Consider the following 27,755-nt stretch of genomic DNA (forward strand, 5'->3'; position numbering starts at 1 on the left):
ATAGACACACCAGCTGTGCAAAAGTAAACGTGTACTTGGAAAATTTAAAACATTTTTTTTTTTGCTGAACATAGTATCTATTAATAGCTTGCTCTGAACATATTTGAATCAGCCTCTGGGATCTGCTATAACTGACACATACTGTCATTACGAAATTAAACAAGAACTGTTATGGCATATCCATACACTCATAAAACATTTTCACACTCTTTTTATGTCCTCTAAAGCAGAGGCAGCATGTCTGTAGGCAGACTTCCTATTACGAACAGTATCTAGTGAATACTAACCCCTGAACCGTGGCAGGAAATTGTTAGGGAGCACGCTGGTCATCACAGCCCGAAAGCATATTCTAGTGATTTAATACCAGAAACAACTAAGGTTTGGTACCCCACAATATTCCTTGGCACAGTAAAATTTAGTACTCCAAGGAGTACATCTAATAAGTCTTCTTCTAGGCTACTGCTGTCTCTTTATTCTGAGTTATTTTTAGAAAATACTGAAAAGGGGAGGTCTCTTTTTTCCAAGCAGAGCACACACACAGACTAGAAGTCATGTATTGCTATGCACATTGTTTAGTTGTTTGGGGTTTTTTTTTGTTTTAAAAAACAGAAAATCAAATAACAACATTGCTGTTTAGTAGATGGCTAATGAATTGTGTTGAATTTTTTTTTTAAAGGACTCAGCAGCAACCAGTAAAGATACCTTGACAACTTGGTAATAAGAGTCTCCATTTCTATGCCATCTTTTTATGATGTCCTAAAATTATTTACTGAAAACCCCATAACAATTACTGTTGCAAATTATTAAAGTTTATTTCTTGCAAAAGAGTAGAGGCTACACACCAGCTCCTACTGTATAACTGAGGTTAAGTTCTGAAGCGTGAAGAATGTATTTGGGAAAGCTGAATAGTTGCCATATTCTTCGATGCTCAGATAGAATCATAGAATCATACAATGGTTAGAAGGGACCTTCCAAGCTCATCTAGTCCAACCCCCCTGCAAGGAGCAGGGACATCTCCAACTAGATCAGGTTGCTCAGAGCCCCATCCAACCTGGCCTTGAACGTTTCCAGGGATGGGGCTTCCACCACCTCTCTGGGCAACCTGGTCCAGTGTTCTGCAACTTGCATTGTAAAAAAAATTTTCCTAATTTCCAATCTAAATCTACCTCCCTCTATTTTAAAACCATTACCTCTCGTCCTGTCACAACAGGCCCTACTGAACAGCTTCTCCCCATCTTTCTTGTAGGCCCCCTTGAGGTCCTGGAAGACCGCTATCAGGTCTCCCCGGAGCCTTCTCTTCTCCAGGCTGAATAGCCCTAACTCTCTCAGCCTGTCCTCACAGGAGAGGTGCTCCAGCCCTTTCATCATCTTCATGGCCCTCCTCTGGACCTTCTCCAAGTGGCCCATGTCCTTCTTGTATTGGGGGCTCCAGAACTGGACACAGTACTCCAGGTGGGGTCTCACCAGGGCAGAGTAGAGGGGCAGAATCACCTCCCTCGACCTGCTGGCCACGCTCCTCTTGATGCAGCCCAGGATGCGGTTGGCCTTCTGGGCCGCAAGGGCGCATTGCCTGCTCATGTTGAGCTTCTTGTCCACCAGCACTCCCAAGTCCTTCTCCTCAGGGCTGCTCTCAATCCATTCTCCACCCAGCCTGTATTTGTGCCTGGGATTGCCACGACCCAGGTTATTATGCCACGACCCAGATATTATGTCCTAATGTATGTCTTTAAATTACAGACCACAGTGAAGTAGGAACATGTACGGACATGACAGGAGGGAGAGAGAGTGTATTAGACTCCCAAGAGGAACTACATACCAGAAGCAATATCACTCAGAACTGTGGCTAAGACACATAAGGTGTCTGCATGGACACTGTGACAAGACCTCCACAGCACCATTTCTATATCAACTGCCCACTTAATTTCAGTCCTGCCCAACCTAGCACATGTGAGACATGCTTTTTTGTCTAGTTTCTCCCAAGCTAGGATGATATCCTGCAGATCTGAAGGATGGCACTGGCCTTCCTTTCAGTCTGTGACCCCACGTACCAAAGAGAAGGACATACATCTGCCTCTTATCTTGGAGACTACTGCACTGTACTGCAGCTGAGTGTGCTTCCTAGTGTAGCTCCATGCTAAAGAAAGTCCTGCTGGAAGGCTTCTTGTCTTCCCCGTACCCCACCACCCCTGCCACATTTGGAGAGGACTCATATAGCCAGCCTTCTCTTATGTGGCCAGAAGTACTTGCTGTGCACACCTCCATTGTGTGGGCAAGTTAGTCTCTGCCTGTAATGCATCTCAGGTTTCTGTGTTGTCTCCATTTTGGTTTTGGATGAGATCTATAAATTATGTTGTTAAATGTAATTCATTAGGGAGGCAGTTTACCATGGATAAGTGTGTCCAGCTGTTAGTGTGAAACAAATAGACAAGCAATGCTTGGCCCCAAGCCGTGACTGAAAAGCAATTGGGCAACGCATGCTACATGTCACAATTTGTTTTGCCGTTTGTTGGATGTAATTCCTCTGATATGGAGAATTCATCTCCTACACCCACCTCTTCTCTTTTAAACGGCAATAGAATTTAAATTGAGAACAGTTTCCCAGACCACCTTAGTATTCCTTAAATCCTGAAGACTCTTCTGCTGTATATCATAAATGGGGTGGAAAATATGTCTTAAAAAACCAAGTAAGCTATGCCTTAGTTTATCATAGAATCATAGAAGAGTTTGGGTTGGAAGGAACCTTAAAGATCATCTAGTTCTAATCCCCCTGCCATGGGCAGGGACACCTTCCACTAGACTAGGTCACTCAAAGCCACATCCAACCTGGCCTTGAATGTTTCCAGGGATGAGGCATGAACAGCTTCTGTGGGCAGCCTGTTCCAGTGCTTCACCACCCTCACAGTTAAGAATTTCTTTCTTATATCTAACCTAAAGCTACTATCTTCCAGTTTAAAGACATTACCCTTACCTTATCACTACATGCCCTTGTCAAAAGTCCCTTTTCAGCTTTCTTGTAGACCACTTTTAGATACTGGAAGGCTGTTATAAGGCCTCCCTGGAGCCTTCTCTTCTCCAGGCTGAACAATCTCAACTGTCTCAGCCTGTCCTCATAGGAGAGGTGCTCCAGCCCTCTGATCATCTTCATGGCCCTGCTCTGGACTTGTTCCAACAGGTCCATGTCCTTCTTATGTTGAGGGCTCCAGAGCTGGACTCAGTACTCCACGTGGGGTCTCACAAGAGTGGAGTGGAGGAGGAAAATCACCTCCCTCGAACTGCTGGCCACACTCCTTTTGATGGAGCCCAGGATGCGGTTGGCTTTCTAGGCTGCAAGTGCACATAGCCAGCTCATGTTGAGCTTCTCATCAACCAATGTCCTTAAATCCTTCTCCTCAGGGCTGTTCTCGATCCATTCTCTGCCCAGCGTGTATTTGTGCTTGGGATTGCCTCGACCCATGTGCAGGACCTTGTACTTGGCTTGCTTGAACTTCATGAGATTCATGTGGCCCCACTCTCAAGCCTGTCATTAGCATCCCTTCCCTCCAGCGTGTCGACTGCACCACACAGCTTGGGTGTGAGGGTGCACTCTATCCCACTGTCCATGTCATCAACAAAGATGTTAAACAGGGCCAGTCCCAATATTGACCCCTGAGGAAAACCACTTATCACCAGTCTCCACTTGGATGTTGAACCGTTGACCACATGCGACCATGTGACCATCCATCCACTTCCTTATGTACCAAGTGGTCTGTCCATCAAATCCATGTCTATTCAGTTTAGAAACAAGGATGTTGTAGTTTATGTCAGTCATCTTAGGAATTTGCTGTGATTAGATTCAAAATTCCTAAATGATTTTTACTTTTTTTTGCCTAACAGTTGCACTGAATAGGGTTGTATTTTTTGCCTTTGCCTTTGTAAGTGTTCTTAAATATCAGATTGATAGAAACAAATACAGAATATCTTTTTTTTTCAGAAGGATGTACTAAAGACTTTGAAAAGAAATGTTGAGAACATAGACAGTCTGGAGAGTGAAATTCTACTGCAGATAGAGTAATTTTTTCTTTTTTTTTCCACACTCCCTAGTTTGATCATGTTGATAAGGATCTATGTTATGCTTCTTCATTAGAAGATTAAATTATTTAGGGAAACTTATGCAATATTCCTGCAGGGAACAGACCATCTTTTTAGATATGTCTGGGCGATCCCATAGAGCAGGGTTTGAAGTGGAGGTCACAATGAGCAGAAGAAGATCAGGAAAACTAGTAGGTCTACTCCTACACAAATTTAGCAGCCATTCTGTGGAGAGTCTGGGCATGGGAGAGACCAAGGGGCTGCTACTCTGCAACACAGGTAATGAAGGAAGATAACTTTCATCCTAGCTTTATTACTATTCAGTATTTCTGCTAATAAATGTTTTTGTCCCATGGCAGTTTAAATATGCCATGTTATTAAGAAGCACGTAAGAGAAGAACAGAAAAGCTGGAAATTACAAGACTGTCTATGCGTGAAGGCAATTTTCCAGAAGACTTACATTGCTAATACATTCAAATCTTTCTAATATAATGCTGCATTTGGTATTTTTTTAAAACTTCTGCCAATTCCAATTATTATGATATTGTGATGAAAAAATGAAGGCTGTTTCAGTGCCTGATGTTATCCCAAGCAGCAGGTAGAAACAGTGTTTCCCGTAGAGGTATATAAATTCTTTTAAGGCTTTGACTCTCGGGTAGGTTTCACCATAGGTTTAGTGAACAAAATTTTCCTGGTTCTCTAGTACCAGATGGCTGCATCAATTTCAAGGCACATACTGGCACAGTATAGATCTCCTTCTGTTGAATCTCAGATAGCAAATCTGGCTGAGTCCTAACCCATTGAGCTCCATGTTTTGCGCCTACCCTCATGATCCGGAAATACGAGTAGTTTGCATTGTTATTGCTTTGTTTGGGCTCAGTAGCACATGATGACAATGGTGAAGGCTCTCCGCCTCTTAGTCCTTCATGGCAGTAGATACTTTTGCAGTTTGACCAGGCTAAGCCCCTAAACTACTGTCGGTTCCTCAGAGACATTCTAGGTGTGCAAGCATCATCTTCAGAAGTTAATGATTCTCTGTTGTGCTTGCTATAGGAAATGAATTTTACTATTTAGACAACAGATAATGGATTCCAGGTACAGTGAGGCATTTTCTGACAGCTTGATAAATCAGCCAGAATTTATCACTTGTTTATTAGAATGTTTAGTTCTACAAACACTTCTCAGACTATTTCCCAGTCTTCCGAGTGGGAACTACAGGTATCAGTTGGGTGGTTTTATGTAGGTGAGGCTTAATATTGAAATGAAATGTAACAGCGGATTAAAGAAATAGAAATTGGAAGTCAGCAAAGGGTAGCCCTTTCTGTTGCTGAAGTACATGATCAGCAGGAACAGCTGACACCTCACACAGAGTAGCACCATGGTCTGCCAGCATTGCATGTTCTACAGAAGGATTTTGAAAGGCTCAGACTAATTCTCTAAGCAAGCAGAGCATTCACTTTCAGTTTTACTGAAGTTGAACATCTTGGTTACAATGTTTTTGTCCTCTTCCACTAAGCTCTATTAGTTTTTTTTTTTTATTTTTTAATATTGACAGCAATAATAATTACAGCTAACTCAAGATATGAATACAATATAGTCCTACAGGTGTACTGAGATACTGGGGAAATACTATTTTAGATATTTTTAAATGTAATCATACATGCTTTTTTTTTTCCTTCTTCAGATCAAAAAGGTGATAAGTTCCATTGCTGAATTGCTTTTGTTATATTAAATAATTGTACAGTATACTTTAAGAATAACTTTAGATCTTTAAAATTTCATCAGTAATTTGCATGATGGTAATAGTAATGGAAGTGCAAGTTTGGGATAATATGTTTGTCTTCAAAATCAAAGGCTAGATTTTAATCAATTTTAATCAGAACTAAAATAAGAAAATTTCCTCAAAGGGAGCTGTGATACATCTTCGTTGGTATACATGTGGAGAGCCTGCTGGTATCAGTGGTTCATGGACTGTGAGTGGTCCCATGAGTTCTGGTAACTTGAGGTCTTCAACTTCCAGGGTGGGATGTTAATTTCTGTTGTTGGGGGTAAAAAGGGTGCAGAGAGGTGAGGGACTAAATATTCAGGGAGCAATTTCCTCCTTTCAAGGAAAGTGATCATTTTGTGACCAAATGAGTTCTGAATTTCTCATTCTGTTACTTAAGATAGTACATTATTTTGCCTTTCAGAAAGACTCAGCTATGTATGCCCTAATTTTACAGTGTTGCTTTTCAGAATGGAAGTTGCATGTAGCACCTGTGGTTTCCTACATAGCACATTGGGAAGAGATGTGTATGTGTTTAACAAAATGCACAATGTTGTTCAAGATTATTAGTCCCAGGCTATCAAAATTATTTTTGACAGCCAGAATTGCAGATGATTTAACATTCAGAAGCACCAAAATGCCCAGAGGAAATTGATGTTAAAAAACCCGATGATAAAAAAAAAATAAAGAAATCTTGAGCATGAGACTAATTTTGTAGAGCTAAGACGAGCTAAAACTTAGTCACACTAAATGCCCTTTAGAAGCTGAAGACTAGAGCTCTCTGCCTTCCTTCAGCTTTCACATAGATGCTGTCCAGGTATTATGAGGCATATCCTTGTGACTGAAAAGTTGTCTCATCTCCCGGCCACATAGTGCTCCCATTTACAAAGCTTCAGCAACAGGAAGAAGATTCACTAACTTCAACAAATTGAAGGGAGCTTGGGAGAAAGATTAGTAATAAAAGTAATTAAGATATTTTTAGCTCCTTCTTACTGCTAACATGGTCATGTATGCATTTTATGCCTCTGACCTTGTGACTTCATAAGTTATGTTTACTTTAGAAATGTGTAATAAACCATATTTTTAATTTTTTATAACTATTAGTTTTTGGAAAAAAAAAGATAGTGCATGATTTGAAATGAAAGCAATTCACTTGTCATAGAAATATGTCATTATCAAAGAGATGAGAGTTACGCTTGGTTGTTAGCTTGCTGTACATTTTAAAAGAAATTATAATAATCTAAACCATGTGGAAATTTATAACCTTCTGCTCTAAAACAGCTGCATTTTGCATAACTAGTAAAAATATGCGTATTTTATATTTGTCAGATTAACTACTGGGTTTGGTTTTTTTGTCAGCGCTGCCATTAGAAGGTAAGACACAAGTATTAAGTTCATCTTTTTATAGCTCACTCTGTTATTGCTACCATTATTATGCTTTCCTTTTTTTCCCCCCTTTTCCACTCCCTTATCTCACTGTAATCATTCCCCCCCATCTCCAAAAATCTTTTTTCAAACACTCTTAAGTCTGTTGTCAACATGGGTGTGAGTACACCGTTAGGAAGGTTATAGAGTGTTGCTCCTGGGCCACTGTAGTGGAGCAAAGTTATGAAAGAGTTTGATATTGAAGAGTAAGTGTTTTAATTCAAATTTTTTTAACACTTCTCTGAATCCTTACATTTCAGTGCTTATGCCCCATCTACAGATTTTTTAGGTCTCCTGTGTTATTAACACTGAAATAAGAGTGAGATTGCTTATCTGATTGCTTCTTGTTCTGTGAGCAGTGGTGTTTTCCAGACATGAGAACACCACTATCACGATTCATGGTAGGATGTTGATTTTTGAGAGTAGTCTTTCGTATAGCTCTTTCAAGGAACCAAAGTTTGTCCTTTAGTTCTATGCAGAGCTGAGTAAAAGGCATTCTCACTAGGCTATGCTGACTCCCTATAACCTCAGCCTTCCAGGTCCTCTAGCTAGACAAATGTGCTGAGTGCCTGCACAGGGTATTAAATCTAGATCTTGTTCAGGATCTTCGCTTGTTATATCATCCTATGAAAAGCAAGCAGCTGATGCTGGGTAATAAACACCTCATTTCCACTTTGCAAAGGAGAGGTGGGAGTTCTCTGTTTTCTTCCCTTCTCTCTCTGCAGCTGCTCCCCTTCTCCTTCATTTCAGGCTGTAAAGATGTATCTCCTCAAGTGCTGATATTTGAATACTTGACCAGAGGTTTCAGGTTGCTTCCATTTGTCTCTACTGATGTAGATGGAATTAATTTTGAATGATGAGTTATTTCAATTACACAGCCTTTTCTGCCTGCCTGTCCTTAAAAAAAAAATCCTTAACTTACTTAGCTATACATACTGTAATTATTATTTTCTACAAGCTGTTATTTATTGGTTTAAAATAGAAAATCCATTAGTAAGAGGAGAAGAAGAAATCTCGGTATGTCTACTGTTAATCTGGGTATTTTTTCACATCTGGTTTCCTAATAATGATAGGTTGTGGAAGAAAGATGTTTATATTTACAGTTGTAATGAACTGCATGATCACATGAAGAACTGGTTGGGGCCTGCTGGGGATAATTCAGGAAGGAGGAAGCGAGCCACAGAACATAAGTGCTAAACACTGTGTGTGACTGCAAAATCTATAGCGCATTCTTATGAACTGTGACCACTCATCTGCCCTGCCCTCATTTGTCCTTAAAAGCCTGATCTTGTGAGATATTGACCATGATGCTTGTAGGGTACGTTCTCGTTGATATTAGTGGGAACGGAGGGCATATGTCATCTTGCATGAACATATGCTCAGAGGGGAAACATCAGTTTCCCCTCATCGTGTGAGTGCCAGCTTTGATCCATCACAGTGCAGATTCCCAGATGTGTCCTGGGTCAGATCTCTATGCTTGGCCAGTATTGTTCATGAGTGTCCTATACCACTGCTGTACCCCTTCCTGTACCTGTGAGCCTATTTGAGCCAGCACAGCTCAATTACTGTAGTGACAGCCCTCAGGGTTTTGTGGGTGGGTGGGTCTCTGTGTCTGACTGGTGATGGGGTATTTACTTTTTAAAGATAAAAAATTGGTCAGAGGAACAAAACACAAAGCTTAATTCTCCTTCTGGAGGAACTGCAGGTTGATGGACTGTTTTATTCAAATCTGTTAGAAGTGCTCAAAATGTACTTACCCCACCTCATTGATTATCATGACAAAAAACATACAGGAGGAATTTTGCTGAAGGCAGAGACAGCACCAGAACGTCTGGCAATTGTATTACCACTTTAAAAAATTGTCTTAACCTCTGCTTTTAATCAGCATCTTTAGCGAAGTTGTTTGTCGAGGGGGTGTGTGTGTTTGTGTCTGTCTCTTCTTTCCCTTTCACTTTCCACATTGTAATGGAAATGCAGGATGCTCGTGTACAATCTTTCACCTCTGACAGCATGTACTGCGTGCTGCACGCAGCTGTCATGGTAATGACAAGTCTGGTGCACCAGCGTAATTGGGTACTTGAAGAAGATTCATAAGGCAATATGCTGCACAATACTGTGTTGTGCCCTGGGGCAAGGGGAAAAAGAGAGAGGGTACCAGGCAGAGTAGGGAGTCTATTTGTGAGAAATGATAATCTGGTAATGTGATTTTGTTTGCCTGTGAAGTGGTTTCCCTCATGCCTGCCCGCCCCACAGAATTACGTTAAGGGTTTCAAAGTTGGTTTGTACTATGTAGGAAATTGGATTCTGTTTTATAAGTAATGGAATCTAAATATCCCAGTGGAGTGAAGGAGGTGAGCGTCGTCACAATGCTGTGGCTCTCTGTGAGAAGTAGTTTGGTGTCAAACCACACTGTAATCCTGCCATCTGACAGCTCATTATTAAGAAACAACAAGAACTGACTTTATTACTGTAGACTATAGTTGGCTTATCTGCAAATTAGCATCTTTTGTTCCCTTGTGACAGATTCTGTCTGATTTTCTGGCATCTGTCATGAGGTGTTAAAGAGCATATTTTTAGAGTTTAATGTGATAACAATTAACCTCTGATCTCTTTTTCTGATAAGTCTCCTTTTTCATTATTGTTGAAGTTATTTGTCTTGGAGTGAAGATGAAATGCTTGGAGACCGTGTATTTATTGCACTGATACTGATAGTCTGCGTAATGGATTATTAGATGTTTAACAGATTACTCAATGAAATTTTTATGATGACTTCTCTCCAGCGAAAGGAGAGGAAGTGTTGGTCACCATCAAAAACAGGAACCTAAGATTCAAACCTTCCATCTGAATCTCTGATTTTTTTCTGCATCCTTGAACAAGTAATTTAATGTTGTGGTATGATGGAAATAATAGCCATGGTATCTCACTAGCATGTTGAGATATGTAATTAATTACTGTTTATATAGCACTTAAGTGCTATACTATACACTATACAGTGAATTAATGGCAGAAATAGGAAGTACTGATACGTTGGAAGAATTAAAAACTACCAAAATTGTTTTGCTTTGAGAGGTTTTGTTTTTTGGTTTTTTTTTTGTGGTACTGTACAATCAGAATTTGCATCCAAGAAATAAGTAATTAAAATTGAGAACAATAATGCAATTTATGCAGCAGACATAACACAATACTGGCACTTTTAAACAAGGTCATGTGCTTGAAAAGCTTTTCCAGCATCACCAATTTTGACTATTACAGAAAATGAAACATGTATCAAGGCATCCTTATCTTATTAAGAATAATGAGGTTGACATAGAAGTGCTGGAAGAAGCAGTCCTTAACCACCTAAATGGTGAATTAAGCTGAGTTTCCTTTTCATACATCTTTACAAAGAACATTTATTGTTTTGTAGATCTCACCCTTTGAGAGCCCAAGTTTTTGGATACCATTCAAGGAAACTAATTTGCTGAGTTTTTCATTTTGTAGTAACATATTCAAAAAGTAATCTAGAAGCCAGTGTGCTGTCTTCATAAATCCTCTGTTTATGGCAGACTGAGACTGTGTATTCTGAGTGTGTTTGGTCTTCATCTGAACAGATGCTTCCCTTCATTCCCCCTCATTCCTCTCATCAAAAAAAAAGGATCTGAGCTTTTTTACTGCATCCCTATCCAAAGATGCCTTTGTATTTTAACCACCCAAGGAGGATTGTCTTAGGACAGTCCAGTTCTCTTTGGCTTTAAGTGAAACTTCTGGGCATAGAATCATAGAATGGTTTGGGTTGGAAGGGGCCTTTAAAGGTCATCTTGTCCAACCCCCAACCCTTGCATGCTCCTGCAAGGTGCAGAGTGCTGCTATCTCAGTGTTCTCAATGGGAGATAATGGCTCTTCATGCATTCAAAAGGTTCCTGGTGCCTTGCAATGTGTAATTATTATTCTAATAATTATATTATAAATGGATAATGGAAGACATGAACTATTTAGCTGCTGAGTTGCTGTGTTAGCTTTGCATTTTGATGACTTCTGATTAAACCATTTTCATTTTTTAAATATTGAAGTGGATAACCTTATACTAGTCCACACTTTATTGGCCTAACTAGCATTGTACACAGCTCCCTCAGATAACCAATAATGTATATGCAAACTTCGATCAACAGTGTACTCTCTCGGTCAAATTTTCGTGAGAATGGAATATAATTTATTTACAGTCCTCTGAGAGCTACAGACCTAAATTATCCCTTTGGATGTTATTTTCAGTGCAGTGATCAAGCAAAAAGAGGTTTTTTTGGTTGGTTGGTTGGTTGGTTGGTTTTTGGGGTTTTTTTTGTGATAATACCTCTGAAATCTCCCATGCCCCATCTTTATTATTTGTTAGCACTGAAATGATTCAGGCTATACTGTGTGGAAATATTCCTCTGTCTTATGACTTCTTAAGGCACATAATGGAGGAAAGTGTCACTGCCCAACTGACAGTCCCATCTGGATATCTGGAAAGCTCTGAGGCTGGGTTTTTGTTCTTTGTTTTGTTTGGTTGGGTTTTTTAATTCAGTGTTCCTTCTTTAAATACAGCAAGACTCAACCTTAGGTTCACTTAGAAACAAATTACTTACTTAGGTTTTCAATAGAAAGATGAGTGCTAGCACAAATTAATTGTATTTAAAATAACTTTATTCTTTATTTAAAGATGAAAGAAAAGGTCAAGTAAAGAATTAAATTTGTACCAAATCAGGCATAAGTCTATTATACTGTGTTGTAAGCTGTAAACTAAGGAGTAAGCTTCAGAAAGTATCGTGGACTGCCCACTGAGGGCTTGTAAGGTTTTTCATTCTTACTCCATTGGCTTTGGTTCACTTTAAAGGATCTTCCATGGGATTGTACCCATGCAACTGAAAGCTCATTTTATTACATTATTGCACAAAATGATAACCTGGGACCTTAATTCGTTTTGTGAATGTGCTGCAGGTTGGTGAAAACAGCAGACAGATAACCAAAGCTGCTAGTAAAGTACAGTGGCCTGGATTTCTAACTGCCCAAAAATGCTTGGTTGCAGCTCCTTATTCTGATGAAAGTCTGTGCCAAAGTGGGCCTAGTACAGTCTTTTTGAGTCTGTTCTGTATATAAATTGACTACAATACTTAATAAAACAGAGACCAGATCATATGATCTTAATTCCTTTAATGTATTTGTTATTTTGAGTGATAGGAAGGTAAAGGTTAGATATGCTGGGTGGCATGATCTGCCTGTGATCTGTCCCTGTTGACCTGCCAAAAAGGCAAGCTGTTGCATCTGAAGATTTGACATGGATTATTTAAAGCAGTAAGACTGAGCCTTGTCAAGCTATTGGGTTGCATATACTTGAAAGGGTGGAGTCTTGCAGTAGGTGGAGGAACTTTTCACTTTTCCAATTTCATTTACAGGATACATGCACGTTCTCCAAATGAATTTAAACATCTGTGTCTTTAGTTTGAAGAATTGGGATTCTTCATCCTCACCTATTTGTACCACGCTAAGAAGCCTTTTGAACTCAGGAATAGCATATTCCAGTTTGATGATACTTAAGGGTTTGGACTTTCCTTACTTTCCATAACTCTTGCTAGTTGTAAATGTGCATGTGAAGAAATAAATCGTAGAACAAATAAAGACTAATACTTACAAATATTTTCACTCATTGAGTTCATTGCTGCTATTAACAGTGTTTACTCATTAGAAAATATGAGTATAAAATACTGTTATTCACAGAGGTTTATTTCTCATATGAGATTTTTATGACCCATTAACCATATCGGCTAGTAATTTTAAGGGAGTCCACATTCCCTAGTATTGAATAAAAAATTGTTAACTTGTAACCATAAGTAGAGTATATAAAACCACAATTAAAAATATGTTTACATTAAACAACCAATAAATCACAAAATACTGTTCAGTAACAGCCTGATGTTTGATATCTGAATTATAGAGTTTATACACATACCAAATTCTCTAGAAATAATAATCTGTAATTAATGATTTCATTTTAATATCAGCTAAAAAGAATCATGAATGGTTGGAATGAGAGAACTTATTTTTAATAAGTGAGTACATCTCTTAACTGGTAATTAATTCATTACTTGTTAATTTTTCACCATTCAGCTCCTCTTTTTTTCTTTCTTTTCAGAACCATTGTGGCAGCACCTTTTTGCTCTGTGCCTTCAGCTTATATGCAAAACTGTCAGATATTCAGATTGGCCTGTATTTTAAAAATTATGTCACATGTATTTGGAGGAAGCTCTTCAGTCTTCCCTTAGTTATGTTTTATTTATTTATTTTTATTTTTTAAAAATCGTAACAAACTTTGTTTCCCCACTCCGGAGAAAAGCAGGTAACAAAGGAATTAAGGCCTTAACGATGGTAAGGAATTATGTGTAAGCTGCAAACACATATCTTCAGCATTATGGGCCAAGCAAATCTCTGAGGAAATCTGTTTCCATTTTTGCAGAGCCTGTAGCGTCCCTAGTAGGGACTTGCTTTATTTTGACTTTAGGGCCCTTCTCACCTTTTGCAGTCTATTCTCCATGGTCGACTGTCAGCAGCATCGGTAGGTGGGAGCCTCATAAAGTTTTTCCTGCTGCAGCTACTACAAGGTATAAGCCACCTCAGGGGCTCTTTGGCTTAATCAACTGGGATATCTATGGAAAGCAAATGGTATATTTATTATGGTAATTGCTCCTTGGCTACTTCAGCTCCTGTCCTAGACACGCCCATGATTCACAAGCAATGGTAATATCACAAAGTAATGATAAAAGGTGCCCGAGGAGGAGTTCAAACAGAGCAAAGGCTCTGCTACCTTTCGTCACTCTTACCCTACTCATGCAGGTTTAGTTGATCTGATGGCTTGCTTTCTCTTGAGTTACTTTGAGACCATTGAGATCAGTATCCAGACAGTAACAGACCTGTAACTGAGGCATGAATGTAATGTAATGATTAGTGCACATATGAGGCTTGGATTCAGTCTTTTGTATCTGAGTTTTTAGGATATACAAGAGTGGGGCAGGAAAAGGTAGACAGGCAACTGTCCTGAGGCATTAGTTTCAATTTTGCTGATATTTTTGACGTGTGGTGTGCTATGGAAGAATAGAGAGTTGCTCCTCAGGGGAACTAGCACGTTATTTTACGCAGGTTGTGGCTTAATGTAACCAAATTGACAATACTGAAGACACTGTTTAAAAGTGAGACACAACAAAGCACCACATAATTTAGAAACAATATTGTTGGAAACAGTGATAGTAAATGTGATTTGCTGGTGGAAAATTGAAATCACTGATTAAATTACATCTTTGGCTAATAAATTCACTGGGGGAACAGTGCACAGCAAGTGCCAACACAGCACAGCCCTAAGGCATAAATAAAAGTTATCTAATTGATAGCTAAGATAAATCAGAATAGAAGCAAGTGGCTTGTTAATGTGCTTACACAGAATTCATTACAGCTGGTGGAAAAAGCTCCTCCTCTCTGCACGCTTCACTGCACAAGGCAACCCTGGTGTCTGTCACTTTTACCCACCTGAATTTGTCACTTTGAAGTTTCTCATACATGTGGGTTCTTTTCAGGGGGTACGACAGGGATCTGTGAGATACTCCATTAGACTACATCGTGGTTAAATTGACACTTGAGCTGTCTTTAATTGCTTTCATAATTTTTTCTCTGTTGCTCAAGAAGCCCTGAATGTTTTACGAGGAACAAAGTGTCTTTACTTTAGTTAGTGGAGCCAGCCAGGACGCCAAGCTGATTTCAGCCCTACCTTTCTCAATATAGTGAATGAATTCCTGAAGCAGCTCTGGTGGGGAGCTACAGTTGTTTCCAGGCAGTGCGATTGCCTGTACAGAGGGAACGGGATGCACTCTTCAAAGATGCTTTCCCTGAAGTGGACATCAGATCAAAGTCAAGTTTCAGTCTGATGACGGAGCAGACGTTAAGTGCCACTCAAAAAGCATGGCATGGAAATTATCCTTTCTTTGTAAAATAGTTTGTAGTATCCTTGGTTGCTGCTTTGGGCTATCTGATCATGTGGTTAGCAAATTAATGCTTAAAAACATCCATTTATTCCATTAAAAAGAGAGTCTGATTCTGCAGCCTTTGCTTTCTCCTTAGAGAAGTCAGTGGGAATTTGGATATCATCTTCAGACTTAGTTCTTCAGTTCTGTACTAACACATCTTTTAGATCAGAGTCAACACTAGCACAAACAGGTAAGCATTACACATATACTGTGCTGTCTCATCTGCTGCTATTTTTGGTTGTGTTCTGCTCTCAGTGTCACTAAGACTTTCAGATAACTCTGCTGCATGTAAGGAATTTGTTATTCCTCTATACGTAGCTGAACAGAACTTGTCCTGCTACCTCAAGCTTGACAATTAGGAAGGATTTAGTCACTTCACAGAGGTTATGTTGTCCTGCTTCTTTGAGACCTGAATTTTATGATTGGTATTCACGGTGTTTCTGCAGACTAAAGCTTAAACATAAATATGCATGTGGCAGCAGACTTAAGCTTCAGCAGAAATCCCAGAAGCATTTTCAGTTGTGTAGTTAAAGGCAACCACATGTCCCACATAAGGCAAAGTGTAAAAGAATATAAAAGTGTTACAAATGGAAGTAATTGTTGCATTTCTAAAAAAAATAACAAAATGCAGTTCAAACCTGACACTCATAAATCCTGAAAGACTTTATGGTCCTCCAGCGCTAGCACTAGCGGTCTGTTTTTTCATTGTTCTTTGGAAGTTCAGAACTGCAATTTTGTGGGAAAACCAAGTAATCTTCTCTTTTTGAGACAGAAAGGGTAATGGCTCAACTTTTCCTATCTCAGTAAGTTAAGAAAAAAAGGAAAAAATTGCCTTACTTGAAATGATTGCGTAGTTCCTCACAGACAGAATGACTGAGCAATCGTGATAACTTTATTGACTTATTTTACCTGACTTGTTGAGTGGACACCTCATTCAAATTAATACTAGTGAGCATTGCACAATCCTTTGCAGCATGTTGTTGGTTTTTTTTTTTTTTTCATCATGAAGTCCAACTTCAGGCACTGATGAGTTCGTAAAGAGAAGCAGGGTAACTATAAGGAAAAATGATTGAAGTGAATGGGAGACTGAAGTGGGAGGAAACTTTGTTAAAAAAAAAAAACCATATCATACATAATAAGATAAGTAAGACAGCCTATGTTTGCATCTCCAGATGGAAAATTTTCTTTGCTGTTGCAGCATGTTTTTCTCTAACCTAGCTTTGTAGATATGTGTATTCAATTCTGAGTGCAAGAAACTAAAATGATATTGACACAGCTAAAATAGATGTGTCCTGATTGAGGTTCCGGCAGCCTTTGCTAGAGCCATTACTCAATACATCTGAAAAGAGTTTCTTTTGCAGGCATGGCTAATTGAAGGTGCTCAATTCGGAGGTAAAAATGGGCATGTTTTTTATGCATACAGACATTCATTCAGAGTCTAGTGCTATATATACAACATGTATGTATATGCTGAAAGCTATCCATAACTGGATAAGGAATCATAGAATCATAGAATGGTTAGGGTTGGAAGGGACCTTCAAAGGTCATCTAGTCCAACCCCCCTGCAAGGAGCAGGGACATCTCCAACCAGATCAGGTTGCTCAGAGCCTCATCCAACCTGGCCTTGAACGTTTCCAGGGATGGGGCTTCCACCACCTCTCTGGGCAACCTGTTCCAGTGTTCCACAACCCTCATGGTAATTTTTTTTTTTTTGTAATATCTAGTCTAAATCTGCCTCCCTATATTTTGAGACCATTACCCTTAGTCCTGTCGCAACAGGCCCTGCTGAAGAGTCTCTCCCAGTCTTTCTTGGAGGCCCTCTTGAGGTACTGGAAGGCCACTATAAGGTCTCCTTGGAGCCTCCTCTTCTCCAGGTTTAACAACCCCAACTCTCTCAGCCTGTCCTTATAGGAAGGTGCTCCAGCCCTCCTGTCATCTTTGTGGCCTCCTCTAGACCCTCTCCAAGTGGTCCATGTCCTTCTTATGTTGGGGGCTCTAGAACTGGACACAGTACTCCAGGTGGGGTCTCACCAGGGTAGACTAGAGGGGGAAAATCGCCTCCCTCGACCTGCTGGCCACACATATGGAATGCTCTTTTTCCTGGTGGGTCTCGTAGTGCTCATTCTGAGTGGCAGAGTAGAGTGGTGGGTCCATGGCAACCTCTGAATGTGATACAGCAGAAGGATGCTATGGAGGTAAACTGAGTAAGATGGTAGCTATCATTTCCTCCTTAGTCTACCGGCTGAAGAAAAAGAGGTGATGGAGTGGCAGGACCACTCCGACTTTGAAAATGAGTTCTTTACCTTAAAGGCCTCCATAATTCCTTGCCCAAAGCCAGCTGCTGCTCTTATGTGTGGGGAGGAGTGGGTTTCCCCTGTAATGAGTGTAGCTGTCTCTTTAGCCCTCAAATATATTACTTATTATAAATGGCAGCGATGGAAAACCTCCTGAGATTATTGTCATGGCTGTGTGCTATCACATGCCTTGACATCCCCATTCAAGGGATTAGAGGTACAAAGAGAATGCTTAATGAGCTGATTAAATCAAATAAACAGATTTCTAATTCTCATTAAAAAACATTAAATAGCTACTGCTTTTACCAACCGAGGGGGAAAAGAGCCTAATAAAAATCCGCTGCTGTAATTCAGAAAATTTAAGGCAGTGTTTGTATTAAAAATATTGGGCAAATGTAAGTGTATCTTGCTGAGCGTTGCAAACCTTTTGCATTATAAGCAACAAAAATGCCAAGGTACATTTTGTATTAATCAGTCAAAATGCAGAAAGTGAAATCTAAAATCTCGTAGAGCAGCAGAGGATATTCCTCAGGGGCTATTTCTGTGAAATTGCCTGACTTTTGCCACTGCACAAGCCAGATATCCAGCTATTGATTTAAGTCTAATTATATGCTTTTTAGTAATGGTTTACATGTGTATTAGAACAGGTTTCAGGAATGAGTTGAGAAACAGCAGTAAAATACAGGGGTAATCAGAAACTGAGGAAGATAAATTCAGAAATGTCTGAGTTGTTGTGAAACAATTTTGAGCTTAGGTGGTGGGAGAATCACATAATCAGAAAGCCATTTTATTGCAGGCTTAAACACATGCTTTTTTAGCATTTTTGCTATTATAAATGAACGTTTATTTTGCTCACTGTTTGGAACTCCATAAAAGCAGAATAAGTATGTTACTTTAGTTTGCTTGTAAAACTGTAAAATGTCATGAGGAAGGGCAGCTGATTTTCAGACTGGATCAGACAGAGAGACAGAAGGAAGGAAACAGGAAAAAAAAGAACCGGGAACAATTAGATGAATACCATCCTGGCTTGTCCGTCTGGTTCCTCCTTTCCTTCATCCATCTTCGTTTCATCCTCCTCTTGGCCATCTGCTTTGGTAGCAGCTCCCACAGGTGCTAGGAAGATGAGCACATACAGCAAATAGTTTCCATTTACTGGAATTGGGGGTTGTTCTCTCACTGTGAAAATGCCAACCACTTTTGGCCACCTTCTGAACCAAATACTTCATTAAAAGTTCCATGAGAATTTAGCAAAAGAAAGTCTCCTAGGTGAAGCATAAGGTAGGCACTTCGTGGTCGGGGCTTTTCTGTAGTCATCCTAGCAGCTGTGAATTTGAAGTCAATGCATTTGAAATGTTCTTTTTTAAATGAGAGTATCAAAACAAAGGAAAAAAAAAGTGAAACAGAGCTCTTTGAAGGCTCTGGTATATTACTATGAAGTTTCTTTAGACTGAATAATATGCATAGTGCTGAACATAACTAACTGTACCTTGCAATTCTCTATTTTGAGATTACTAAATTAGTGGTGAGAATGTGAGGACCAAGTGAATAATAGTTATTCGTTGAGGGCCCGTTCTAGCAAGACACCTAAGAACACACAATACTAAGCATGCGAAAAGAAAAAGGAAGTAGTAGTCAAATAAGTAAAATTTAACACATCTAGAATATATGTACAGCAAGAATTGAAGACACACTGCATGCTTTGCAGAACCCTTAGCTTGCTAATGTACACACATTTAGTAAGAACAATTAGAAATTTATTTGGATAATAATTGAAAAATCAGTATTTGAAGATAAGTTTTACAAGAACGGTAAGTAGAGAACTGCCAAAAGTGGATAATATCGTTTCCTATCCAGTGATTACTACTAATAATAAAAAGAACTTTTTTATCAGATTCCTAATGATTTTCCTTAGTAACTGCTTCTTCATTTTCTCCTCATTCAGAGCATGATTCATCACAAAAAATATTTGTTGTAAAAATGGCTGACTTCAGCAATAGTCTAAAGTAGGGAGAGGTCGTATTTTCAGGAGAACTTGATATCAAAGTTAGTCATTTTAAGGTCTTGAGATACCTGTCTGTAGCAGTGAGCATGCAAAGACCTTCAAAGTTCTGGTCGTGACTTATTTTGGAAAATAGTACAGTTTGAAAGCGGAGGCTAAATTACATAGCCTAAACCAGAATTTATTCACTAGGATGATTATTTAAGCGTTTCCTGCTCAGTACTATGAAGTGCGTCAAAGTCTTTGCTTGCATGCAGCTTCCTTGTCTTTTCTGAGCTTCCACAAGACAGCAGCTGAAGAGTTGTTTGATTTAAAAAAGTCTTTGGGTTATATGGACAGCTGACTTTGTTCCTTGATAATTTGATTGTACTTTGTTTTCCAAGTAATTATCCCCACTGAAGTTAGACAGTCCCAAAATATTAGGAAATGATTAATGAAATGTTACCATAGACTTTCTTAAGTGAGAAATGACTCATGCAGATTCCATTTACAACTTGGGTGATATCCTTATCAAATTCTTCTTTCCTGAATCATCTGAGTAACTAATTGTGTTTATTGTTCCCTATGGAAGAACACTACAAGGTTATTGCTCAGAAAAGCCAATGTGGACAGGGGTGATATATAGACTCTTAAATAAATATTAACAGAAGGGGTTTTTTTCTGCCTTAATGTTTGTAAATTTTCTGGTTTATTTTTCCCCCTTTTCAGTCTTACTCTAATTCTTTGTCTATTTGTGGAAAAAAAAAAAAAGATCAATTATGTCTAAATTACTGCATAGAATGAAGATGTAACTGCGAAATAGTTATATTTTTTCTGACTCTCCCTTTCCCATTGCCTCCTGAATGATTAACTTGTGTTTATTTCTAATTAGAAAAGCCACATCAGACTAAGCCACAAAGTATGTCAAAGAGTATGCAAATAATGCAGAGTACTTGAAAACGTAGGGCGCTTTGCCTTTAAATGCCCTGCATCGTTTATAAAGTATAATTGCACTCTCTGAAATGTATTGCAATTATATCCTGAGTTATTAATTAAAAGAAAAGAAACTATGAATGGTAAAAGATAATTTTGCCTGTGAAAAGCCTTATTGAGATTTTAGAGAAGGGCATTCAGGCAAAATGTCATTTGTGAGAAAAGCTCCCACTGAAAGAAAATGAGATGTTTTGATCACCTTCTGGGGAAGTGAACCAGCATCCATTCTCAGCAGGTTGGGAACTGTAGCTAAAATACAGTGAACCACGGAGGAAGAATTGTAGGTGATAATGACAGATATTTATGCAAACTCATTAACACCAACCTATTTAAGGAAGCTCTCATATTCTCTAGTCATATCTTTGAGGAAAAAAAAAAAGTTTGTTTTTCAAAAATGCATTCCGTTGTTGTATTTGGAACATGGAAGTTGTTAGTGTTCCTTAAAAATTGAGGCAGATGATGAAACTTCTCAGACTATCACCAGCATGACCACCATTTCTAGTAGAAGTAGAGTTTATGTGTAAAAATGTAGTAATGGCACTTAAAATAATAAGTGTTTATGCACTTGATAGGAGTTTACTTTCCATTTTCTATAGAATATGGCTTTTTTTAAAATGGAATTTAATTTTATGATATACGGAGCAGACCTAAAATGTCTGACTTCTGGAAGCCACAACTCATTCTTGTATGTCTTCTCTTTAGGAGTTCGTTTTTATGATTGAATCCATCCTGAAAATGAGGGATTTCGGTTTGACCAGAGCTTTCTGGTATAAAAGGATCAATTTCCTGGGTTCTCTTGTGTGAGAATGTGTTTATACTTCTCAGAAATCATTGTGCTGTTGGACTGTATTGTTGAGATGGAAGATACTGAAGCATTTGTTGGTTGTTCTTTTCTCGTAAAGTGTTCCTCCTGTGCAAACTGCATGCTCGCACACACTTGCTTTGAATCTGATGTCAGAAAATAAATCTGGCAAGGTGCAGTGTCTGCAAGGTTCTGTCTACATGCATATTCTCAGTCAAACCATAGACTGTTTTCACCTCTCTCTATAAATGTGGGAATATTTTTTCTTCTTCAAATGAATCCTACAATTAACTGTCTTTGTGAGAGGGGGAGGAACTTCCATCAGGTTACTTGGTAGGTTTGTCTCCATAAACAATTTTTCTGTGTATCTACATACTAGCAGTAGGTCAGGATGTATGCAGTGCTTCTGAAAAGATGATACCACAGTAGATATTTTTTTTCCTGTAAGCATTGTTTGGTCAGTGCAAGTCGTAAGGTTGCTAATGTTGGAAGAGCATTCGAGTTACATGTTTCCAGCATATGGCTTTCATTTAATTCCAGAGAGAGAGAGGAAGCTGGGTCAAAAGGTACTGGGAAAGGAGGGACCAAGAACAACTTTTAAAAGTCAGCTTTTGTGTTAGTCTTGCAGGTGTAAGTAGTTCTTACAGTCAAAGGGGCTGCTGGAATAAATGGAAGAGTGTACAAATAATAAATAAACTGCTCCTTAGACTGCACAGAAAGACACCTTTTTATCATAAAAAGGCTCAAGCTCCTATCTTTTTCTTTCAGCTGCTGAGAGGAGAATGAGCTTGGAGGGCTGGTTGTTTTGTGGAATACTAATCAGAATATTCTTTTTGTTATGCTCTGTCTTCTAATTGAGAGAACAAGAGGCAAAGAAAAGAAAATAAATATTCTTATAGGGATATTTATACATCTCAATGAAGAAAAAGCAAATCCTGTCCTCTTGTTAGGAAAAAAAAATTAATAATAAAACAACAAAACAAAGCCCCACCACATAACTAGAGGCAGAAAACTTTTTAAATTCACCTTTGTGTAGTCTCCTGTGGAGTGTGTCAGGCACAAATGTGTTTAGGATAGTAAGAAAGTGTCACCAAATCTGGTGTCCCAATTTGAGAGCTGCTGGAGGAGAGGAGCACTTCTTGGAGACATGCCACTGTTGAACCCATTTCTCTCATAGGAAAAATGGAACAAATATGACTATTATTTTTTTTCCACAAAGCAAATAACTGAAAATAAATAACCTGTCTGAACTGCTAGAAAGTGGAGTATTATCTCCCAGTGAATCCGGAACATACAGCTTCATTGTAGCCAGTGATCTTTGGCAAGCTCACAGATGTAAAACACCTCTATCTGCTTTCTCACTCCGACAGAGGCTGTATTTCACCTTCTGTTTCTTCAATTACTTGAATTAGAGATACATCAAATTTAGGAGGTCTTGGAAGTAGCTGGGGAGAATAGCTGAGAAGTTTGTTCTGAAGTAGAATGTTTACTGAAAAAAAATACTGTAATAATCTAATTCTTCAAAACCTAAGTGATGGAAAGAAAATATGCCTTTTAGCAACAGGCTATAAAGAACTGATAGTATGATGTTAGATACCACTTACTTTTAAGGGAGAGAACATTTTCAATCAAATCAAGAATTCTTGAACCTAAATACTTCCTTGCTACTCGATATTACAGGTGTTTCATTAAAGCATACTTAAAATAATATCAATATAAATGTAAAGTTAAAACCAAGTTCAATTTTGTTATTTTTAACTATTATTTGAACTCATTAGCAGCCCATCAGTAGGGTCAAGATTTGAAAAGCTCAAAAAGTTTCATCTCTTAATTACTGTGAACATACATTACCATTATTGTGAAGTTCTGAACCCAAAGCATACATTTCATAGAATCATAGAATCATAGGATGGTTAGGGTTGGAAGGGACCTTCAAAGGTCATCTAGTCCAACCCCCCTGCAAGGAGCAGGGACATCCCCGACTAGATCAGGTTGCTCAGAGCCTCATCCAGCCTGGCCTTGAACGTTTCCGGAGATGGGGCCTCCACCACCTTTCTGGGAAACCTGTTCCAGTGTTCTAGAACTCGCATCGTAAAAAATTTTTTCCTAATTTCTAATCTAAATCTACCCCCCTCTATTTTAAAACCATTACCTCTCGTCCTATCGCAACAGGCCCTACTAAACAGCCTTTCCCCATCTTTCCTGTAGGCCCCCTTGAGGTACTGGAAGACCGCTATCAGGTCTCCCTGGAGCCTCCTCTTCTCCAGGCTGAACAGCCCCTACTCTCTCAGCCTGTCCTCATAAGAGAGGTGCTCCAGCCCTTTTATCATCTTTGTGGCCCTCCTCTGGACCTTCTCCAACTGGTCCATGTCCTTCTTGTGTTGGGGGCTCCAGAACTGGACACAGTACTCCAGGTGGGGTCTCACCAGGGCAGAGTAGAGGGGGAGAATCACCTCCCTCGACCTGCTGGCCACGCTCGTCTTGATGCAGCCCAGGATGCGGTTGGCCTTCTGGGCCGCAAGGGCGCATTGCCTGCTCATGTTAAGCTTCTCATCCACCAGCACTCCCAAGTCCTTCTCCTCAGGGCTGCTCTCAATCCATTCCCCACCCAGCCTGTATTTGTGCCTGGGATTGCCATGACCCAGGTGCAGGACCTTGCACTTGGCCTGGTTGAACTTCATGAGGTTGGCACGGGCCCACCTCTCCAGCCTGTCAAGGTCCCTCTGGATGGCATCCCTCCCTTCCAGCGTGTCGATGGCACCACACAGCTTGGTGTCGTCGGCGAACTTGCTGAGGGTGCACCCTATCCCACTGTCCATATCGCCGACAAAGATGTTGAACAGGGCCGGGCCCAGCACGGACCCCTGAGGGACGCCGCTCGTGACCGGTCTCCACATGGACATTGAGCCGTTGACCACCACTCTCTGAGTGCGGCCATCCAGCCAACTCCTTATCCACCGAGTGGTCCGTCCATCAAACCCATGCCTCTCTAGTTTAGAGAGAAGGATGTCGTGCGGGACAGTGTCAAAAGCTTTGCACAAGTCCAGGTAGATGATGTCAGTTGCTCGTCCCTTGTCCACCGATGCCGTCACCCCGTCATAGAAGGCCACCAAATTGGTCAGGCACGATCTGCCCTTGGTGAAGCCCTGTTGGCTGCCACCAACCACCTCCTTGCTCTCCATGTGCCTTAGCATGGTTTCCAGGAGAATCTGCTCCATGACCTTGCCAGGCACAGAGGTGAGGCTGACCGGCCTGTAGTTACCTGGGTCTTCCTTATTCCCCTTTTTAAAAATTGGGGTTATGTTCCCTCTCTTCCAGTCATCGGGGACCTCACCAGACCGCCACGACTTCTCAAATACGATAGCCAGTGGCTTGGCAACTTCATCCGCCAGTTCCCTCAGGACCCGCGGATGGATCTCATCAGGACCCATGGACTTGTGCACCTTCAGGTTCCTCAGATGATCCTGAACCTGCTCTTCGAGTACAATGGGCAGTTCGTCATTCTCGCAGTCCCTGCTTGCACCTTCTACAGCTTGGGTGGTGGGACAGGAACTCTTGTCGGTGAAGACTGAGGCAAAAAAGTCATTGAGAACCTCAGCCTTCTCCATTGTCCTGGGTAACCAGGACACCAGTTCCCTTCCGGAGGGGGCCTACATTTTCCCTGGACTTTCTTTTGTCCCCTACGTACCTATAAAAGCTCTTCTTGTTACATTTTATATCCCTGGCCAGATTCAGTTCTGCCAGGGCTTTGGCCTTCCTTACCTTATCCCTGGCCACTCGTGCAGCCTCTTTGTAGTCCTCCCAGGCTACCTGTCCCCACTTCCACCCTCAATAGGCTTCCTTTTTCACTTTCAGTTGGTCCAGGAGCTCCTTGCTCATCCACGCCGGCCTCCTGGCCTTTATGCCCGACTTGTTCTTCATCGGGATGCACCTCTGCTGAGCCTGGAGGAGGTGCTCCTTGAATACGGACCAACTTTCCTGGGCCCCTCTTCCCTCCAGGGCCGCCTCCCATGGGACTTGGCCCATCAGGTCCCTGAAGAGGCTGAAGTCCGCCTTCCTGAAGTCTAGGGCAGAGAGCTTGCCATGTAGTTTCCTTGCTGCCCCGTGGATCTTGAACTCCACCATGTCATGGTCGCTGCAGCCAAGGCTGTCCTTTAGTTTCACATCCCCCACCAGTCCCTCCCTGTTGGTGAGCACAAGGTCGAGCATGGCACCCCTCCTTGTTGGCTCCTCTATCGCCTGCAGGAGGAAGTTGTCATCCATTTAAATAACTATTTAATTGAAGAGTATTAAGGCAGCACTGAAGAGACTCCACGAGGAAGGTGTAATAAAACTAAGATCATAGTACTGTAAAGGACTCATATTTTGGCCCTTTTACACTACTTTTAAATCCTTATAAAACTTTAGAAAGAAGTTTTTCAACTCTGTAAAGGAATAATGAAGAACTGGATTTTCTACACTACAAGGCTGCGCTGAGCTTAAGCACAAGGAACTGTGTGTGAGAATGGGAATAACTGCATCTGAATTTTGACAGCTTAATGTGCTCAGTTCTGGAGAACTGTATAGTTATAACCCAGATTTCTGAGGAAATCTGCTAATAAGATTGTCAGTTTGGAATTAATAATCTTGAATCATAGAATCATAGAATCACATGGTTGGATGGGACCTATAAGATCATCTAGTCCAACCGTCTTCCCACAGGAATCCACAACAAAAGGAATAATATTGAAGCATATCAAATTATTTTTAGAGAGGAATGACAAAAACTATTTACAAAACTGGGGGAGATGGGACTTAGCATGCAAAATATTAGGAAGCAGAAGAGCTGGCTAATGGGACATGACAGTGGACTGTATTGAAAAAGAAAATACTGACTTGAGGGGTAAGAAACAGTGGGATTTCTCAAAGATTAAGAAGTTAATGGAGTTGTATTTTCATTTATAATATTGCAGCAAGTTGTAGTGCTCTGCTGTTGCAGTGGACACGAATTTAGGAGGGAGTGTCAACAGAAAAAGGGTAGAGATTGTGAGAAGGGAAGAACCAGATGAACTTGAAGATTATAATAACAGAAATGTAATGAAATTCAGTTTTAAAAAATGCAGGATTATTCCTGTAGGTTACATGTAGACTGCTAAATAAAATGGAGAATAGGTCATGAGTATGAGCAGTGACTACAGATTGTACTGCTTAATTTTTAGCACAGTTCCTAATTTTTAGCATGCTCCGTGATGTGTTTTCAGGGCAATGACCAGGTATGCCTCAGGGAATAGTGTGCTCCAAACACCATTCCTGAAAGCCAGTTTGGACAAGACATCAGCGTTGGCACCACCTAACACTCATAGGCTTTGCACTTTCAAACATTCCCATGTGCTTTCATACTGTACCCTTGAGCTGCACTTCCATTTTGTATCATAAAAATACTACAGGTATGGGCTACAACATGGGGTTCTAATTTTTTTCAGATATTCTGAAAAAATCCCCCCCCAACAACAACAGTAATAATGCTAATAGTATCAATGATAGTCATTGTCGTCATCATCAATCATGTCCTTGGGCCAACTAGGTACAAAATATGCCCAATCTTAGACTCCAGTGCTGTGTAGTGTGTACATGGCTTTAGGGATAGGGAAGTCCTGGCACTTGCTTTCTTTAGCCTTACAGGCTACCAGTTTCTGCACTCAGGTGCCCACTTCAACCACAAATTAACAAGTACGAAAAAAAAAGACCTGCTAGGACCCCATGTACCAGAGGTACTTGCATATTGAGTGTGTGTAAATCAGGCTGTGGTATTAGCCAGTGGAAAACAGTGCATTTTGGTAGAGATAGGAGAGTGTTCACAATGTCATACAGGACAGCAGAGAAACCTCACCTCATTGTTTCGTTTAGCCGCATTAATGGAAAATGAATTGGAACTGGGACAGCTAGAGCTAGGTTAATTAAGGAAATGGAAAGATTGCCATGCAGAGGGGACAAAAAGATCTTGGCTTAAGTGTAGTACAATTAAGGCTGAGGAGTGTGATTACTCCTTCAGGAGCAGTCATCGGAGAAGGAAGTTAAATAGCTGTTTCAGCTAAAGGGCAGTGGTAGCACAAGACCAAAATGAATGTAACTGTCCCTGAATATATTTGGCTTGGGAGAAGGTTTCTCACCATGAGACAGGGTTCTGGAGCAACCTGTCAAGAGCAGCAGAAGGAGAAAAAAAAACTGGTTAGTTTTACAATGGGTCAGTGGCGACTTGTGAAAGGACTGGTGACCAGTGTAAAAGTTTAAAAGATGGAATTGATTGCACTCCCTGGGCTGTTCCTTTCAGGTTTATCTTCTTCTTTTTGTCTAGCAGAATGACCTAAACTATTTGGCCGTTCAAAGAAAAATAAGCTTGAACATCAAACACATTCAGGACAGTTCC

This window comes from Chlamydotis macqueenii, chromosome 3, assembly GCF_036417535.1.
Source record: "Chlamydotis macqueenii isolate bChlMac1 chromosome 3, bChlMac1.mat, whole genome shotgun sequence".
Taxonomy (NCBI): Eukaryota; Metazoa; Chordata; class Aves; order Otidiformes; family Otididae; genus Chlamydotis; species Chlamydotis macqueenii.